Here is a 17,243-nt window from a genome sequence, read left to right as displayed (position 1 = left end):
ACCGGGCGAAGGACCGCCCGACCGGGCGCGAGAGTTGACGAGTACGGATATTTCGACCGCCCGACCGGGCGGTATGGCGCCCGACCGGGCGCGAGAATGAAGAGAATTTAGAGGGTTTATACCGCCCTACCGGGCGGTGTGGCGCCCTACCGGGCGGTGTGGCGCCCTACCGGGCGGTTTGGCGCCCGACCGGGCGCGAGAGCGGATCAGCAAAACTGCTCAACTTCGACAGGCCATAACTTTTGCGTTTCTTATCCGTTTTTGGCGTGTGACCTATCGTTGGAAAGCTCTTCAAGTCTACTTTCCAATGAAATTAGAATCATTGCATTATCAATTATATATCAAAAGTTATGATCAGAATAGTGCACCTGACTCAATTTTTATCTTTTTTCCCACTAACACTTTGTTTCTTTCTTGCCCAATTTTGTTCCAAAGAGATGCATTGCAATCTTCGAGGCTTTGGTGACATTGATGTGGTGATGATGAAGAGTAGTCACCTTGACTACTAGCTTCCCTTAAGACAATGAGGACATTGTCTGATTTAGCTTGGGGGGAGGTTCTCGTGTTCGTATGGTACATCTTTCACTCTCTCTCTTCTCTTTTTATTTTTATTTTTCTTAGTGTAGATTTTATTACTTTCTTAGAATAGTTTTGTTCCAATGAATTGTAAATCATGCTTCCCTGTGCCCCTTACTTGAGAAAATTGTTTTGATTCTTGGTATTTGATGATAAGCATTGTGGATTAATTAATCATGATTTGAAGTTTGATTGCCTTGAAAACCTTAACATGCGTCAATTTTGTCCAACTACTTGTGAATATAGTGCTTGACTAGTTGATTTGGTTAGGAAATGTGTGATAGTTCCATAATTCCTGGTATGTCAATGAATTTGAGTATTGATTTGCAACTATGAGTAGTGTCTCATGACTTATTATTATGCACATGAGGAGGACGAAGGCGTTCATTCTTTTAGGTAGCCTTCAGAGTATTAGATACATTTGTTCCCTTCTTATTACCCATGTTGTTGCTTGTGCCCTTTTATTGTTTATTTAGCCACATTACAAGCCTATATGAGCCCCATTGGTTACTAGTCCCAAGCTCGGCTTGGGGGAGCTATTAGTTGGTGAGGTGAGGGAGTTGTGGTGTTCATATTATTTGCACAATGTGGGAATAAAAGAAGAGTTATTTTTCTTTGATATCTGATTGGAAAATATTGATGTTGTGTTTCAAAGTTGAAATTTCCAATATGAGTTGAAAAGAAAAAAAAGAGCAAAAGAAAAATGTTTGATGTTCAACTGTTCTAAGTGAAGGTTAATTAAAAAAAAAAGAAAAAAAAAAGAATGAGTTCAAAGTTTGTTTTTCACTCAAAGTTCTACATTATCATATTTTTATGAGTGATTATTGTAAGTGTTGGAAATTATTTGATATGATTGGAGTTGTATTTGGTGAATTTTTGGTGGAGTTGAGTATGTTGGAGATTTATTGGTTATTATTTATTTTTGACCTTGGTTTTATTTATTAGGATATGGCTCCTTTAAGCATAGCTTTTCTCTCACTTATTCCCAAATTTATCCTACCCTTTACCCTAGCCTTACATTACAAGCTTTAAAGACCTTCCGACCTTTGTGCATAGAATTGTATGAATGTGAAAGTGTTGCTTATCAATGCAAGTTATGATTTGGCATATTTCGAGTCGACTAGTAGGATTGAGCGTTCATTGTTTTTATACACACGAGAGTGTGAGTTGGGAGGGCATTGTTCACATTAGAGGGGTTGGATGGAGAGCGATCGAGTACATCTTTTACTCGCCACATAAATGAGAGTCGAGTGTGTGAGCACTAGTCTTGAATTCTATATGCTCTTGTGGTTTGCTCTGTTTGACAATTGTTAGGGAAGAAAGGTAATTGGATGGATTTGATTGGTTGACTCTGAAGCGTGTTTATTTGATTTACCCTGGATCGCTTGTGCTTGATTTTTACTTATTGGGGTGAAGCATATTTATTGATTCATTGATGATATCTTTGCTTAGGGACAAGCAAAGGTTTGGCTTGGGGGAGTTTGATGTATCCATTTTATATAGTATTTTACCCCCGTCCCTTGGTCATAATTAGTAGTGTTTTTGGCTCTTTAGAGCCACTTTTATTACTAATTGATGTTTTCTAGTGTTTTCGTAGATTTGGTTGACTTTTGCAGGGATTTATGCTTTTGGAGTATTTTCCCGAGATATTTAGGAGCAATCACAAGCACTGGAGAAGCACGACCAGATTTTATAGCCCAGGGCCGGTTGGAGCCATCGAATCGGTGATTAAGGGCTCGGTTGTGAAGATTTGAGGACTTGGGCCAAGTTCGGAGGCCCAAGAGTTGGAGATTTCGAAGCCTATGAGCATCGCCCAAGTCCACTCTCTCCGCCCGGAGGCGCGCCCGGTCGGGCGGGCCAAGTCAACATGCGCCCGGTGCACGCGCCCGGCCGGGCGCGAGAAAGCTTTTGGGGAGAAAAAAGGCGGGCCCGGTCGGGCGAGCCCTTGCCCGACCGGGCGCGTGTCGTTCCTCAGAGACGATTAACTTTCCGTTTTGTTTTGTTTTAGCGTTAACTCTTGCTTAGTATTAATGTAATTCTATTAGGCAAGTTTAGGATCTCTGGTCATTATTATTACTCTAGTTTAGTTTTCCTCTCCCTTCTCTCTACTTAACTTTCTCTCTCTAGATTTTATTTTCTTTCCTTGTTCCTCACACTCTTGTAATTCCGCCGTTTTGGTACGATTTCTCCTTTAATTAATCTCAGTATTTTACTCTTTCTGATTTCTGTTATGTCTTGTTTAATTATTATGCTTTGTTTAGTTTTGATTATGTCCGAGTAATTTAATTCTAGGGTTTATGGGGATCCATAATTAATATGAAGGGGTAATTTATTATTATTGATTATTGACTTTGCATGATAATTTCTTATTGATTTGTTCTAATTCTTTGTAATTGGATTATGAATCGAGCAGATGTAATTTGATTGTGAATGTTTAGCAATATTGAATTGATGAATCGAGCAGATGTTAATTCGATATTAAAGGCTATTTTCAATAGGAACTTAGATCTAGTAAATTGCGAGAGCCTGTTAGATCTATGCTGGTTAATAAATTGCGAGAGCCTGTTAATCATGTTATTTGTGCAATGTTGATTGATTGATTGTTATGTTTTATCCCGGAATATTAATTATTGGTGAACCTGTGACCCTAGGCCTTCTTATATCTGATTTTCTCCTTAAACTTAATCTTCGTAGTATAGTTTCATATTATAACAACAATTTGGTTACCTTGATAATTTAGACTATATTAATTAATTAGGAGTAGAAAGACCAGTTTCCCTGTGGATTCGACCCTACTTCCCTATCTACTTTAGTTAGAGGATTTAGGTAATACTTTTGATTAGGTGATTAAGGGCTCGGTAGAGGTGATACCGGGGCGTTTGGACCGAGTATTCAAGACCCAAAGAGGAAACCCAGATTGGCCCGAAGAATTGGAGCCCAATCGAAGTCCAAATATTGGCCCAAATGATCCGCCCGGCCAAAAAGGCTGGCGCCCGGAGGCGCGCCCGGCCGGGCGGGAGGAGCGCCCGGTGACGCGCCCGGCCGGGCGCGAGATTGCTATTAGAGATAAAAAGGCGCGCCCGATCGGGCGGTGCCTCGCCCGATCAGGCGCGTGTTTATTTAGGAAACAATTAGAGTCGTATTAATTTGTTTTAGTTTAGGATTTTTGTACGGAGTATAAATACTCCTCCGTAATACGTTTTTAGATCGTCTCTTTTTTTGGGGGAGATCTTCTTCTCTCTTCTTCTTCCTTTATCTCCTCTCTCCTAGACTTTCTCTCTCTACTTAGTTTTCTCTCTCTTAATCTCTCTCTAAACCTTTGTTCTTATTTCTTTGATTAATTCCAGATTTACTTTGGTGACAATTTCTCTTCCCTTAATCTTAGTTATTTATTTTATTCCTTTGATCATGATTTATTTTATTGCTTTGCTTAGTTTATATTTAATTATGTGTGAGTAGTTTAATTTCTAGGGTTTGTGGGGATCCATAAATAATATGAAGGGGTAAATTATTGTTGTTAATTATCAATGCTAGATTAATTTCCTATTGATTGATTTAATGCTCTGTGACTAGATTAGGCCTATCTTTTATGCATGAGTTTGACAATATTGATTCAAGAATCGAGAGATGAGAATTAATGTTTAGGTCTAGTTTCAATAGGCAAGTTAATTTATAAATGGTTAAGTCAAGATTCGAGAGATGAGGTTTAATACCGATAAATTAATTGTGTGATTGTAATAAGTAGCGAGAGCCCTTTACAATCTGGTTAATTGATGCATTGATGATTGACTATTATTGATTGTTGGTATTGCATGATGATTTCTTATTGGATTGTTTTAATGTTTTACAATTGCGGCTTGTAAAAGTATAGCAATATTAAATTGATGAATCGAGCAGATGTTAATTTGATATTAAAGGCTATTTTCAATAAGAACTTAGATCTAGTAAATTGCGAGAGCCTGTTAGGTCTATGTTGGTTAATAAATTGCGAGAGCCTGTTAATCATGTTATTTGTGCAATGTCAATGATTGATTACCCTATTTTGCCCCAGAATATTATTTATTGGTGAACCTATACCCTAAATCCTTTTATATATTATTTTCTCCCTTTTCCTACTCTTTTTAGTTTAGTTTCATATCCAACTTTTAATATTGGTTACTTAAATAATTTAGATTATAATATTTAATTAGGAGTAAAAAGACTTGTTTCCCTGTGGAGATCGACCCTACTTCCCTATCTACTTTAGTTAGTGAATTAGGTAATTATTTTTGATTAGGGGATACGACTTTACCTTGTCAGCTATATTTGATTTTTATTTTTGTTTGAATGTTTTAGCTGTGAATTTTATGAAATTTAGGTTTAATTTACAATGTTTCAATTTAGGTATGTAGTTCGTCAATTGATTGAAGTTGAAATTGCATAAAAAAAAATTAACTCTTTTTTTTCTTAGGATTGATTATTATTCTTTACCAATCGGTTTATTATATATTTTTTTTTCTTAGGATTGATTATTATTCTTTACATAGTAATTATATCAACCATATGGTTCACAAAACAGAAATAATGTGAAAAGGTAGTATAAAATCTTTTCAAACTTCCAATATTATTTTTATACTCCACAATACTATCTAAATATAGTTGCAATTTTCAATATCAATTTTATGCATGATTGAGGAGAGTTACGAGTAAATAATGTGAAAAGATAGTATAGAATCTTTTCAAACTTCCAATATTATTTTTATACTCCACAAAACTACCTAAATATAGTTGCAATTTTCCGTTAAATATCAATTTTATGCATGATTGAGGAGAGTTACGAGTAAAAAATGTTAAGGTAGTATAAATCTTTTCAAACTTCCAATATATTTTTATGCTCCACAATACTATCTAAATATAGTTGCAATTTTTCATTAAATGTCAATTTTATGCATGATTGGCAATAGATACGAGTAAAAAATTTTAATTTTACATATTTACATAAGATCTATTCCCTATATATAAACCATATATAATCATTAATCACAATTGATTTGGGTTTTAATTCTTATTATATTGTTCAACCATTATTATTATATTATTTAACCATAATTTTCATTCATTCATGGCTGAAAATTTAGTATTCATCAAGGACATAAGTTCTACTACTGAGAATGTAACCTTGCGAGTTAGAGTCATTCGTTTATGGGCACTATCATTCTCCAATTCTGCTGATATCTATTCTATTGAGATGGTGCTATTGGATGAAAAGGTATAGTAAATATTGAATTAATGATATTTCTGTTTATTAAATTCAGAAATAATGTTTTAAGATGCACTTTATGGAATCGATATGCTGATCAATTACAAGATTATTTATCTGAGCATCCATGCCGTCAAGTTATCATCTTATTACGGTTTGTAAAAATTAAGACTTGGCAAGGTATGTAAAGTTGCGGGTTTTGGTTTTGACATCAATATTATTAGTACTATCTATTATATTCATGTTTATTAAATTTTATTTAATAACAAGTACTACCATGCTATCAACTTCCCTATTTGTGACTAAACTCTATTTAAATTATGATATTCATGAGTTGAATGAGTTTAAGAATAGGTACATGATTTTTTTTAGATATGCATACTATTCTTGAAAGAGTAATATCCCCCAAAATATATATATTGATTACTTATACAACAAAATATATATTGATTGTTACATTAATTTTGCAGATTTGATAAGGGTGGAAATACTTCTTCGGAATTGGTGACTGACATAAATAGTTATATCTCACAAAAAAATGAGAGTGACTTTTTTAAAACAAATCTGAAAGAAAAACAGTTGACGAGAACCGTTATACACAAGAGGCAAGTGCTTACTACTACTATTTTATTTTACAATTATGATGCAGAAATCATATTGTTTAAAATAACAGTTATCAAATTTATATGACTAAAATTTATTATTATAAATATTATTTATTTATTTATATTTGTAGGTGTGTGTTTGTGTCACATTAGCTACAATTGACTCCATTGAAACTGAAAATGGATGGTTCTACCTTGCCTGTAAAAAAGATTTTAAGAAGGTTAAGGAGATAAATGTTGAAGGGCTAACAAAGTTTTTGTGTGAAAAGTGCAATACTTATGTTCAACCTGTTCCAAGATTCAAAGTTCAGATTAGGGTAGTTGATGATTCTAGAAGTGCTTCATTTGTTGTTTTGATCGTGAATTGGTGCATCTTCTAGGTAAATCTGCTTTATACCTACGAGAAAAACAAACAAAGGTATGGTAAATATTTTAATTTTTTAGTAAATTGAATTAAATTTGTGATTAATAATGCCAATTCTGATATCATGAATTTAAAATGATGCAGGATGGAGATAATATGGATTTGATTCCTAAAGATTTGAATGAACTCTTAGAAAGGAAATGTTTGTTTAAGATAAAAGTTTATGAGTATAATATTCGACAATATTGTCCCTTATTCACAGTTATGAAGATGTCCGAAGATAAAAACTTAATAAAATCACTAGGTTAGATCTCGTGCCATGCACGGTGATCTATAGTTCTAAATTAAATTAGCCCCGTGCGATGCATGACATAATAAATTTCTTTGAAATACATAAATTTTATATATGTACCTCATATGAGAAAAAAATAATAATATACAAACACAACCATAAACAAAATTATACAATATGGAGTACTCTTAAACCGAGAATAATTATATTTGGGATCGAGATAGTTTTTTATAAATCCATAATAATGTAAAAAAAAAAAAAATAGAAATAACATATTATAATAATTATCCTCAAAAAAAAACAAAAAAACTCCGTATTATAATTTAATAATTCAAGGTAAAAAAATAAAAAGGTTTAAAAAATAAGTAAAAATAAAAATAAGAATATGATGTCAGCAATTGATTTAGGCGTGAAATTTTAATTTTTTACCACAACTTGACATCTGTACAATTTAAATAGGGGATTATGTTAGCGGTTGTTACTTTAGTTATATTTATAGATATAGATTTATAGATTTGAGGAGTCGGACAATGCTTATAAGGTTGTTACTTAGTTTCGACTTAAGGTTTATGATGATTAATAATTAATATTCGTTTTATTATTATTATTATTATTATTATTATTATTATTATTATTATTATTATTATTATTATTATTTAGCTTTTGCACATATTGGCAATGACTGCAATAAGGTTGGCAGGTATCAATATTATTAGGTTTTTTTCACTCCATAGTCATCTTAAATACAAATATTATTTTATATTTTTAGCAATTTTTTTTTTAATATCACTATATACATTAAAATTACAGATTTCTAGCAACGAGCACTCGAATGACAATTGTTCAAATAGTGGTGCCACGCCGAATCAAAAAAGGTGTTTTTAAAGATGTTAATGACATGAATGCAGATGACCAATTTACATCAACTGAGTTTTCTACAACCAAATATCATCGAAAGATTAAGGTTGAGCACGAAAAGGATGAAGATGATTCTCGAGTCTTTGTTGTATGCTCAAGTTGTTACTCTGAGATTAATAATATGTTCTTTTCTAATTTTATTTTTAGAATAATATAATGTGAGCTATTTTGCTAGACACCTTCAATAATTATGATATTGTTAAGATATATGATATCATCAATATTGGAAAATATATGTGTGATATATTTTCTGTATTAATCCTATTAGGAGAAAAATATATTTATCTTTATTTATGTTAAAGATATTAATAAGAGAATATATCTTTAGGTTTATAGAATAACCTCACTAAAATTTCTCGCTCCGTCTATTTCTATTTGTCTTAATCACTTATATTTTATATAATAATAATAATTAACTTACATATATAACTAAGTACCACTTTAATTACGTATAAAAATTAATTATGAAAAGTTGAAAACATGATATTTAAATACTACACATTGAAACGCCACTTATAACAAATATCACACATTTGTAAATTTTGATTTGTACATAATAAGCCATAACAAACCGTGAAAGTTGAATAATAAAGAATTAAGGTACTCTGTAATATAATTTTAAGCACTAGCCACATCACCAACAAAATTATGCCAAACCTTTTCAATTATTAAAGATTTTCAATTACTAAAGATGAATCAAAGACAGGATGATCTAAAATGTACCCATAAATTCAAAGAATGATTATCTAACATATGCCCATAAATCTCCCAGTACTTATTTTTTTTAAAAGTGACCCATAATCTTTTTTTTTTCTTTGGAAAGAAGTGACTCATAATCTTGATTAAAACAATTGAGTGATTCATTATTATTATTTAACTAATATAAAAATATATATTTATAGTAAATGTATCAAGTATCAACCATATCATTATTAAAATAGAAATAATGTTAAAAAACAATATAAAATCTTAAATATTCTAATATAATTTTTATACTCCACAATACTATCTTTTTTTTTTAAAAAAGCAATTCTTCAATACTATCTAGATATAGTTTTATTTGTATTCTATATATATTCCCTTACTGCCATCAAAATAAATATATATTCACTTACTATGAAATATTAATTTTATTAATAAAATCACACAAAAAGGTTGTCTGATTGATAATCTAAATATACATTAGTTACATATATATTTCTCAATTTTTTTTATATATACATGTATAGTTAGATGATATCATTTTAACTCATATCAAAGATATGGATCAATGCGATAAAAAAAATGCAAGGTTAAATAGATATCGAATTTTGAAGGAAAAGCAACAACGACTATCATATCATTCACAAAGGTCAGATAATCAACTAAGAAGACCACTCAGTGACATATCAAATTGTAAGTTTTTGCTTCTATGACTTCAAATTAGTGACAATTTTTTCATTTTTGTTGTAATTTAGCTGCCCTTTAAAATGACTTATAGTACAAGCACTATGACATAGTGTAAATAAACTTAAAAAATCTCAATTTTACACTTCAAATGATTATGAACGATCATTTGTGGGTCAATGTCAATTGGGTGCTTCGAGTGAACTAGCATCTTCCTCTAATAACACCAGAATAAGCAACGTAGATTCTAGCCTATGGTTTGGTAGAAATGAAAGTTCACATCGTTCACCGAAAGCCGGAAAACACATTATACAAAACGGAAGAATTTGTAATAAAAATTCTAACTGCTGATCAATAGTAATAAAATAAATATTTTAAGATAATGCATATATTATATTCCACAATAGACAATACTATATAATATGTGTATTATACGACAAGTAACAATTAAAAGTCTTCAATGGTAAAAAAATTTAAGAAATGGTTAGATTTAGGTCCGTGCAAATTATTATTCACTTATAAAACATTATTGTTAAATTATTTTGTCCTTATAAATAAAATGTATGTACCCACCACGACCTCATATATGGATCTAAAAGTTTAACTATAGAAATGTTGGATGGTATTTAAAAAAAAAAAAAAAAAAAAAAAAAAAAAACCCTCAATATAAAAGAACAATCTTGAGACGATATCTTTAGACTCATTAGTTTATATATGTATTAATGTATATAATTATAAAAAATGGCTAAACATTTACTAACTTAACTTCTAATTCTCCGTAAAAAAATAAATATATATTTACAATACCGATTATAAAAAGGTTGTCTTATATTATGACCATTATTAATCATAATAATAATGATTAAATTTTATCCGTGCATGGCACAGGTCTTACACTAGTATAAAATACTAAACAGAAATTAAACGTGGAAAAGCCACCCCTACACTATCGTCATGCAAAATACGTCCTAATTCGATAGGAGGGAATTGAATCAACTCGATGTTGTTGTTCTGAGCGACTCCATGGTTTGCTAACCAATCTGCAGCCCTATTTGCTTCACGATACACATGGATAATTTGCACTTGCCAACACCCATCTTCAATTAGCTGCTTGCACCTTTGAATGATATGATATCCCTGCCCTTGGTTTATGACTTGATTATTGAGTGCAACTATTACACATTGGCTATCAATTTGAACTTGGAGCTTACCTACTCTCATTCTTTACGCAAACTCCAACCCATATTCAATTGCCTTAAGTTCGGCCATAAAAGCATCACAGACACCTATCTTAATAGAGAAAGCATGTAGCATTCTGCCAAAAGCATCTCTAATTAGACCTCCTCCCCCTGCTGATTCAGGTGCCCCTTTGGCTGCCCTGTCAGTATTCAAAGCTAGCCAGCCAATATTAGGAGCCACCCATTTGATATATGTTTCATGCCTAGCTCTGGAAGGATGACGGATCAAATTGTGATTAATCGTATACAATCACGAGTACTAGTATCGTAGTATGTGCCCCGTGGCCCGTGCGATGCCTTGGGATATCTTTGAATATTATTCCTAAATTAGACTATTATGGATAAATTAGGTAGATCTTTATTGTGTAATAAATTTAACTTGCTTAATGTAAATGATTTGATTTTCCCTAATGAGTTATTGTGCAATGATCTTTTATTGTCAGATAATATCAACTCTTTGATTAGAGTGATTTCCATTGATCAATATTTATAGGGTCACAATGAGAAACCTAATCATATTAGGTAACTATAAGATATGTACAAATATAAAAGATAATCATATTCCAAATATATCCTAAATCTAAGATGTGAATATTCTATGGATATTCTCTATCACACCGCGCAGTCGAAGCGGGAGAAAATCGGATGCTCAGACTGGATCTGAATCGCGCATCAAACGGTAAGGATAGTATGGTAACCCATGATCAAAAGAGAAGTAGTAGACGTGTGCCGGTGATGACGATGAGAAGAAACAACCACGACCTACATAGAGTAAAGATAAGCGCTTTTAAGCCGGAGGAGAAGGAGAAGAGCCGCACATAGACTTGGCCAAGTTGCAAATCCAAAGAAGAAGCTAAGGGATCAAACCATCATCGCGGAGAAGACACTACACTACTACAGGAAATCACAGTTGAAGAAAAGCAAATAAAATTGCTCAAGAAGCTACTAAATTCCCACCACTTAACCACTTGATAAATTTACCTCTAAAAAAAAATGACCCACAAAAGGAGATAAATCCCACCAACAATAAACCAAAGTTGCGGCTATGCACTTGTGGTAAAAATAAAAATAAATTAAAAAAAAAAAGTCAAAAACATATTTTTGCTAGTACAAAAATAATCCAACACCTCCTCTTAAAGTTGTTGTAGTGTAGTTGAATAAGGATCCAACCAAAGAAAATAAAAGACCTCCGCTGGGGAAAGCTAAGGGGGCTCGGAGTGAGCGAGACGACAACTAAGGTGGTGGAGGGCGACTTTGTTGGCGTTCTTGTTGCTGAGGAAGATCCTGCCAACAACGACATCGAGAAAAAGACTAACAAAAGGGTGGTTCGTGAGTCTAGCTCAACCAAGACTACTATAAGTCATTAGGAGATGACGATACGTTATGCAAGCTTGCAATTTACTCACAGATTAGGCTAAAGATGGAGGACTATGAGTGAGCAAGGTGGCGTATCAGGTGGAGAACCAAGAGGTAGAGGTGGTGCACAAATCTTCAATATGTGTGGTGGGAAGTCGGAGCACAAGAGAGGCTGCCGGTGGTGGTCAACCATCGTACTCCATAATTAAAACACGGAAGCAAAAAAAAAAAATGTGTTTTGTATAGTTGTTTGTGAATCCTGCCGTTATGGGCAAATTCATTTGGATCAAAGTATCCCGAGTAAAGGATCACCAAAATCTATCATAAGCCTTCTCAAAGTCGATTTTTAGAACCATATATTCTTTAGATCTCTGTTTCCGACGCATAGTATGAATGACCTCTTGCATTATTACAATGTTATCTGTTATTTGCCTCCCTGGAACAAAACTAGCCTGAGTATTAGAAATCAAAACAGGAAGAATTGGCTTCAAGCGATTGATAATCACTTTTGTTATGATTTTGTATGCAACATTATATAAGCCGATGGGTCGAGATTGTGAAGTTAGTTGGGCAAATAAGCCCTTTATAGACACGTGTTGTCCTTTTATTGGACCACGTGTCGTCATGAGCTTGGACCACATGATAGGTTATTTTTATCCTAAACAACACCAATGACCAAACAATGGACCATACCTAATTCATATCCACATTTTGAATCGTATTCAACTCTTTCTAGCCTAATCAGTACCTTGACTTCACGTTATATGCACCATCCTTCAACGACCATCAAAACATTAAATTTGGGGGGGGGGGGGGGGGAGGAGACAAAGGAATAGTCAGAAGTTTTGCTATACCCTCCTCACAAAAATTGCTGGTCTGAACTTCCAAATCCCGCACCAACCATTGTGATTAATTAAATCACTTACCCTCGATGCAACAGGGTTGACACAATAGCAGAAGAGTTACCCACTAGCCACTCATCACCACACACGTTAATTGCACTTTTATTTCCCACGCTCCACTTGAGAACATCGAGAAGCAACACCTTAGCATTCCACATGCTTCTCCAAGCATAGCTAGGATCATGACCACAACTAGCCCACGAAGATCACAATTTTTAAATTATTTAGCTTTCAAAATTTAATGAATTAGGGTACTCGATTTATGAATATCTAATCAAATAAAAATTAAACATTCAATAGTGTATTGATATATATATATATATATATATATATATATATATATATATATATATATATATATATATATATATATATATATATATATATATATATTTCCTTTTTAAGAACATAGTATATTGAATTCTAAAAGAATAATAACTACGGAGTAATTTGTATAACCCAAAATAAAAAAATAATAATAATTTTGGACCCAAATTAAGGTAAAAAAATGTGCCAAAGCAAAACAAACAAAAACCGGCCCAATCGAAACAATAACATTAGCATGACTGCATGGCCGCCATTTAAAGTTTACAAAGTCGGTGTAATAATACGCAAAAATGAAAAATTGAAAACAAAGAAAATCGATTTGTTGAGCATGGCCGAATATGCACCAGCTTTCTCTCCTCCGATAATGGAGGTTCCCGTTTCAGACATTCCGCCTCCATTTTTTCTTGATGAGGGGGTTAAGACCGAGTTATGGTTGAACGAGAACAATACCTTCATTGATATTGCGAGGGAGGATTTGGGTATGAGATTACAATTGGATCAACTCATACATGACGCAGAGACCATTATTGTCGGCAACATCGTCGAGTTCGATTATGCGGATAAGCTTGCTGGTGATCATGTGGAGTTCTTCATCCGACCCGGCGCTACTGACAGTCAGATCCGGAGGATGATGATGCGTGCTCGAGTGGTCAGGAGGTTGTTGAGTAACTTGAGTTGGTAACCCTAGTTTCATCCTATATTAGGTGTGTTTTGATTTTGGTTGATGTACATTCAACTTACTGTTGCAATCAAAATTTTGGATTTGGAGCTTATTGCATTCTTTAATCCATTATCTATTTCTTAGTTTGATGAAATTTTCAACACTGGTGTTAAATGAATGAGAAGCATTATATGTAATACTAATGCTGAATTGATAGTAATAATTTGAGTATTTGGTAATTTATGTTACATATTTGGTGTGTTGATTGCCCTAGTTTCAACACCTGAGTTATACTATGCAGCAAGGATTTTATGACTTGCAAATAACGCGAATTGCTGATTGTCATATAATTTCAGTGTTAAGGGTCAATTCTTTGACTGCTGGAACTTCTGAATGTTCTCATTTAGCTGTTCAACATTTCTGTGGTATTGAATCAACAGGAGAAGGATTATATGAAATCCTTGGACTTTCTGCTAACATTTCTGTTTTTTCTTACATAAACATAACAAATAAATTAAAGGACTATTTGCATATTTGTTGAGTTAAGACTGTTTGATTCCTGTAGTATGTGTTCTTTGGGTGTGTCATAGATTTTTCTAATGCATAAGTTTGAAGGGTACGTTGTGTGAGCTGCGAAAGCTCGCTGGAGCTTTAATTTGAGTTGATTCAGTTGAAAGAATGGACAGTATATATTAACAAGGTAGAACCTGTTTTTGATGGACAGTCTTTGAATCCTTTTCCTGCATTAACAACTACTCTTCCTTTCTCTCTTTTTATTTCCTGGAACAAGTGGTTACATGGTGGCATTCCCACACCTCGAGCAGCTGTCACTTGCACATTGTCAATCACTGCAAGGGTGCTTACCTCCCTATCTCCTTTCTACTGCACCTCATATTGCCCTCAACTTTGTATCATACTTACAAGCCTCAAGGGACTTGTGCATGATTAAATGTAAAGCATTGATATCTACTGCACCTACTATCATTTGTTCAGAATCGATGAGAAATCATGGTGTCACAGGCTATGCTATGCCAATTTTTTTGTCAGACTGTCTTAATATCGCATTGCCACTCCCTTCTGAAAGTTCATCAGATGCCTGTCACACTTACACATTTGTTTTTTGCAATGAAACCCAAGCATGCCACTGAAGCTTATTATTGGTTTAAAATGTATTATGGTTAGCTGTGCACTTTAGACTTGCATTTTGAGAACTCTTTTCCAACTCTTTAATTCACTGTGTACATCACATAACACAAGTGAATTTACATCAAATCTATCAGAAAGGGACCTGAAAAGGCTTAGTCACTCTTTTGCTTACAAGAATTATTGCACAAAAGTTATCAATTGCCTTGAATTGATATGCATATGTATGGAACTTTCGCATCACTTGATTCTTTCTAGACAACATTATCATAATTCGATTTCCAAGCACTTGTGGAAGAAATTGTGTACATGCTAAAATGAAGTACCGTTTGGAGGTAACATTGCTTGCCTTTGAAATTGGTGCATAGCGCCTATTGATTTCAGCGCATATAGGATGATAATTTAGCAATTAGTTAGAACTTTATAGGATGGTAAAAAGTACCATTATACTCGTAATTGTAATGTAATAATGTAAACCATAAATGCAGCTTGCTTATAAGCAAAAATTATTAAAGTCCTAAATATCTATAAATCGCAATGGAGAATTATGAAGAATTACTTGCTTAATGTTGTCAATTAATGTTAACTTTTCGTAAGATGTAATTTGCTAATAACTTTCTTTCTCTCTATATATATACCGTTGCTAATTATAATAATTATACGATTTTACCATTTTTTAATACATAAACTAGTGTGTACCTCGGGCGATGCCCCGGGTTGCTAGTTTGTGTAATTGTTGCTTTAATTTAACAATTATGTTCGACTATTTGTGTAGTTAGTGTGTGTAGTGGTTCGGGCATTGCCTTGGATGTCACCTTATTTTTTTACATCATATGTATTAATATTTTAATCTTGTGAAAATAAATGAATTATATTACTCCCTCCGTTTTTAAAAACTTGCTCCATTTCTCCATGCGCGGAGTTTTAGGAGAAAATAATAATATATGGATGTAGTGGGGTAAGTGGAAGAATATAAAATTGTAAAAAGCAAAAGTAGTGGAGAGGATTGGAGGAGAGAAAATATGTGCTGGGTCCACTAGGTGAGAGAAATTAGTTAAATATTGTAAAAACTTTTCAAATAAGGAAATGGAGCAAGTATTTAAAAATGGCCGAAAAAGGAAAATGGAGCAAGTATTTAAAAACGGAGGGAGTACTTAATAAATGAAAGGAATATTATAATATTATGTGATACTTAAAACATTAATAATAGTTAGTTGAGATGGTAAAAGTATTATCTATATATATTGGAGGTTATGAGTTCGAATCTTGTTGAAAGCATATTTGTATTATTCAAAAATAATTAAAAGTAGTATAGATGTAAACATTACTATTAACCTAGCATTGAGTCGTTGACTCCTACCATAAACATCTTACAACCCATTCAATAAATATCTCTTAATTAAATTTAACTAGTGTACTTAATAGAGAAAACAGTTTAAGACAATGACACATACAAAATGACATTTTATCAAACAATGACATTTTATAGTATATTTATTAACGAATTGCCTTCAAAGTTACTATTCTTTAGAAGGCACCAAATGCATGTAAGATTTTTGTTGCACATTTTTTTTACCACTTTTGTCCTTTTTTACCGATAAATAACTAAATTCTCCTACCCAAAGAGTAAAGTGCAATTTGCCAAATTGTATAAATGAATAATGAATGATGGCCCTCAAATAAAAAACTATAGTATATTAATTAAATTAAATAATTAACAAAATGGATAATAAAAGTGATTCTTATCCTCATAAAGTCATTCACATCTTCATTTCCCAAAGTTTAAACCTTCCTTTTATTAATTTATTATTTTAAATTTAATAATTTTCATATAATGCTACATAACAGCCCGTCAACACCGTGGCATTTCAATTTCGTATATTCTTTCTTTATCATTCCGTCATCTAAAATGACTAAAATACCCTTAACACCCTTAACACTAATAAGATGGATGAGGGTATTTTCGTCAATTCATCACTTCACCCCAAGCAACCCATGTTCAGTCCAAAAAAGAAGACCGTTATACTTCCCAAATTACCCCTAAAGTAATGCTACAACTCCAAAACAGCCTGAGGATAAAAATGTCTTTTTCACAGCACAAAATTGCTGTCGGACACTTTTTGGTTTTTTTTATATTTTATTTTTATTTTTTACAATTAAAATTAAAAATAAAAAAGTTGAAAAATAAAAAGAAATAAATAACACGAACGTTACTGATCCCCGCGCTCCACGAAAG

Source organism: Chenopodium album, chromosome 8 (assembly GCF_948465745.1).
Source record: "Chenopodium album chromosome 8, dcCheAlbu1.1, whole genome shotgun sequence".
NCBI lineage: Eukaryota > Viridiplantae > Streptophyta > Magnoliopsida > Caryophyllales > Amaranthaceae > Chenopodium > Chenopodium album.
The sequence above is the reverse complement of the archived record's forward strand: the minus strand, read 5'-3'. Positions refer to the sequence as shown.